The sequence below is a fragment of the Pteropus vampyrus genome, unplaced genomic scaffold, assembly GCF_000151845.1.
Source record: "Pteropus vampyrus isolate Shadow unplaced genomic scaffold, Pvam_2.0 Scaffold102, whole genome shotgun sequence".
In the NCBI taxonomy this organism is placed as follows: Eukaryota; Metazoa; Chordata; class Mammalia; order Chiroptera; family Pteropodidae; genus Pteropus; species Pteropus vampyrus.
Window position 1 is genome coordinate 988,586 of NW_011888883.1, and position 4,718 is coordinate 993,303.

The 4,718-nt window shown below is 31.2% G+C and overlaps 1 pseudogene; it reads right to left on the reverse strand.

Moving 5' to 3' along the window:
* Nucleotides 1–504: 504 nt before the first annotated feature.
* Nucleotides 505–623, reverse strand: LOC111742858 (annotated as a pseudogene).
* Between the last annotated feature and the right edge of the window lie 4,095 nt (nucleotides 624–4,718).

A 4,718-nucleotide genomic window follows, 5' to 3' on the forward strand; every position in this document is an offset into this window, starting at 1 on the left:
TTTTTTAAATTAAATGACTGTGTTGAGCATGACCCATTGTTTTTGAAATGTAGGAAATTCTAACACTTTTGCACTTTACAGATTATCATCCATCTATCTATCTATCTATCCATCCATCTATTTATTATCTTTCTATTTGTTGAGAAAGTAGTTTATTGAGATCCTTAAAAATCCTTTTTCATTGGACCTAAACTGCTGGAAGCATTCTTTAGGTCCAGTATGCAATATCCTCAAGAATGGTAGGTAATATAAAAAATATTTTTTTAAAAAATAAAGCATAATTCTTATTTGACATTATTGCAAGTAGAAGTTATTTGGTTAATTTTAAAAGTTATTAAAATCTCTCTTTTTTTAATATTTTTTAATATACATATTGTTTTAATCTGTTGATTATTGTCTATAAATTTCATTTATTTATTTATTTTCAGGTGAGGCAACCCTTGGTTGACCTCACAGATTGCAAGGACCTTGTCAGCTTACAATCCCTTACTTTTTTATTTTTTACGTCTACAGCACCTGATCTTCCTAAGTGGTCTCCCATCCAAGTACTAACCAGATCTGATCCTGCTTAGCTTCTGAAATCAGACAGGATCTGGCTTGTTCAGGGTAGCATGGCCGTAGACTTACTTAACTTTAAATATACAGTTACTTTCCAGTCTTTTCATGAAGGGTTGAGGACTGCGGGTAGAGCTGATTGGCATTCCTTTGGTTTCATTTTTCTTTTTTGTGGATACTTTGCCAATAATTCTTCATCTAGACTCCCAGTCTCTATTTATTTAGAGCTGAGTGAAATTTAAAAACAATTATAAATATTTGAGAATAGAGCATCCTAGAGTTTTGTACATTTCCACACCTTTGCTGTTTGCACATATCTGATTCGACAAGATTATTTCTGCTACTTGCTTTTATCGAATCTTTTGCAGATTTAAACTTAGTTCTCAGAGACTTAAAGTTTTCTTCTGACATCCATGTTTCATTAATTTATTGATATTTAATTTACTTACATATATGATAAAATATTACAGGCATAATCAGTTTTAGAGATGAATACAATGGACTCTCAATAAGTGCACAACTTAACTGGTAGGAGGAAACATTCATTGACAAACTAGTGATTAGGCAGCATTGGCCATAAATATTCAGTGAACTTCACAGCTTGAGTAAATATGGTTTGAAGAAAAAAGAATAGTGACAGCTAAACAGTGAGTCCTTTAAACAGAGAGGATTTATGAAGTTTAGGAGGTAAATAAAGCTTCTATATAGAAGTAAAAGGAGACACGGAAACCATAAGGCAAAAACAAATACTATGAAAAAAATATTTCTAAAATATAAGCATATTATTTAAAATTAAAAATTTACTAAAATTATAGGCATTAGGAATTAGGGTATTACATATTAGACACAACTAAAGAGAATTAACAAACTAAAAAACACATAAGAGAAAATTACTCAGAATGTAATCAGACAATAAAAGAGATGGAAAATATGAAAGAAGATAAAAGACAAGGATAGAATGGGAAGGTCCAACATACATCTATTAAAGTTTATGAAAGACAAAAAGTATGAAAATAGGGAGAGAAATATTTGAAGTAAAAAAGGCACGGAAGTTTGCAAAACTGAGGAAAGACGTGAATTTTCAACTTGATGGAATATACTGAGTCTTGGTCAGGGTATTAATTCACACCTAAAATTATGAGAATAAATTTGTAGAATATCAAACACAAAGAGAAAAACCTTGAAAGCTGACAGAAGTAAAAATTACATGCAAGAGAATACAAGTGGACTGACAGATAACTTCATGAGCAATAATAAATGCTAGAACCCAATTGAGTAATATCTTTAATATGAAGGAAAAATAAGAGTTAGCCTAGAATTCTATACCCTGACAAACCATCATTTATATGACAAAAATTGCTTTAGATTGATTAAAAAGATATTTACAGATCTTTGCTAATAGAATCAACAAAAGATATACTTTTTTAAGAAGGTAATTGTTAAGCCCTCTCCCCAAGAAATGTAGAAAGGGAGAAGCAACAATGAGCAAAGAATCTGGAAAGTATATTGTTAAATCTAAACAAGCATTGAGAATAATAATAATAACAACAATAATAATAATAATAATAATAATAGGAAGAAGAAGAAGAAGAAGAAGAAGAAGAAGAAGAAGAAGAAGAAGAAGAAGAAGAAGAAGAAGAAGAAGAAGAAGAAGAAGAAGAAATATTGATTAGAGACTAAGTGAGCAGAGTAGTATCACTCTCTTCCACCCCCCAAAAATGTCCTAATCCTGGAAACTCATTGATATGTTACCTTACATGGCAAAAGAGACTTTGTAGATATGATTAAGGTTAAGGTCCTGATCTAATTATATGAGTCATTAAAAGCTGAGATTCTTTCCTAGGTGCTCTGAGAGAAAGATATGCAACAATAATAGAAAAGTCAGAGAGAGATGCAATGTGAAAAGGATGTGACCTGCCATAGCTAGTTTTGAAGATAGAAAGGGAGAAATGAGGCAAAGAATAAGGGTGGCCTCTAGAAGCTGGAAAAGGAAATGGATTCTCTCCTAGAGAATCCTCCAAAATAAAATGAGGCTCTACAAACACTTTTATTCTAGTCTGGTGAGACTGATATGGAATATCAGATTTATAGAACTATAAATAATAAATTTATATTGTTTGAAGCCACTAAGTTTGTGGTAGTTTTTTACAGCAGCAATAGAAAATTAATACAGGGGTAAATAGGTAGAACTAAAGGCAAGAACAAGACACATAAGAAAAGGAATAGAAGAACTGAAACATCCTAAGTCCCTTAGGATGTTTGTGAATGTTTCAAGATATTGTGTAATGTTAGATTTTGAGTGAAGTAGGCAAGTTAAAAATTTAAGTATATACTTTTGTATCTTGTAATATACCCGATTAGATACTTAGATATGTCCTCCCATTGGTGGGAAATCAATAATTTAGGTAGGTAAAAGACTTACTATATTTAGTATTTAAATTTTGTTTTCTTAAAAGCATCAAACAACTGAAAATATAATCAAAACTTATTAGCCCAGAATCTAACCCCAGAGATAAGTGAAATATTGAAGCAATTTTATTTCGAGGCTCTCTCTCAAATGTGGATGACTCACAATTTTATTTTCATTAATTCTTGGGATGGGGTTCAGAAAACATAGCCCAGGCCTTTTCAAGGTGGAAGGCTAATAGGAAATTTGCTTTTAAAGCTTGGACTTTACAAGGCTACCTTCATGATGAAATGGTGAAAAAGAAATAAAACTCTCCACTTTGCCACTCAAGGAAAATTGCTTTATTCATGTACAAAGCAAATTGTGGAAATAACATTCATTAAAAAGTTGTATTAATAATTTTTCCTCACATGGATTTTTAGCCCATATTCGCATCACTTTGGTGATCCAAAAAACATCCAGCTGTAAATTTAAAGTGGTCCCACACTCTCAAATAGCAGTAACTGTTAGAGCTATGTAGAAGCAAAACTAAACCTTGCCTGGAAGACTAAACTTTTATTCTCGGTTTCAAAGATTGCCACAAATAAGTCTCCAAAGAAAATAAGTAGGTCACAATCAAAAATAACTAAGCAGATAATTAGACAAGGCATCATGGGCACAAACAAGCAGAAAAGATAGACAGTAGAAGCAGAGCTGCAAAGACTTTAAAAATTGGTATATTCAGCCACAGATTACAAAATTACAAACCTCGAAAAGGAGTAGGAACCTACCAAAAATGACCTAGTAGCTTTGATAAGATGTAACACACTGAGGCCTGAAGGGCAATTGGAGTCTCTCATTCAGATGGCTCTGTAGCAAAGACATGGAGAGTGGTATACCATCACAGGCCTGCCTCAGAGTTTTTTTTAATTGCTATAAATCACAGTATAATCCACAGGGATCTTGATCATCTTGACATTCCATAGAAGCTTGCACTGCTCACCAATATTGATTACATCAGAGTAATTGAATAGTCTAAGCAACAGAAACTATAAAGTATCTCATAACATATCTAAAAAAAAAATGCAAGACTTTTATTGAGAAAATAATAAAACATTATTGTGGGACATAAAAGACATAAATAAACAGAGCAGTATACCAAGAAGAATCTATATTACAAATACATTAACCTTTCTACAATTTATCTATAAATTAATGTAATTCCTATCAAAATTCCAAGAGATTTTTGTGGAACTTGAAAAGTTATTTTAAAATTTATAGGAAAGAATAAAAGGCACAGAATAACAAATAAAAATTTAGGAAAAAAAGGAAAAGGAGTCAAGAATTATAGTACAGGATAATAATCGAAACAGTGTGGTATTGGTACACAGGAAGACCAAAGGGATTGAGAGAGAACTGAGAAATAGACCCAGGTATTTATGGAAACTCATTTGTGACAAATCTGGCATTATAAAATAAGGAAAAGAGGGACTATATGATAAATTGTACTGGACAAATGGCCACTGACATAGGAAAATGTAAATTAGATCTTCATTCTCCAGTATACACAAAAAACAATTTAGATAGGTAAAAAACCTATATGTAAAAGTAAAATCTGAACATCTTTAGAAAAAAAAATAAGAACATCTTATCACAATTGAATAGGAAGAAATCACTTAAATGACACACACAAAAATGAAAAAAGAATAGATTGATTAAAATGACTATATTAAAATAAAAATTATATATCACGAAAACACAATAAATGAAAAGATAA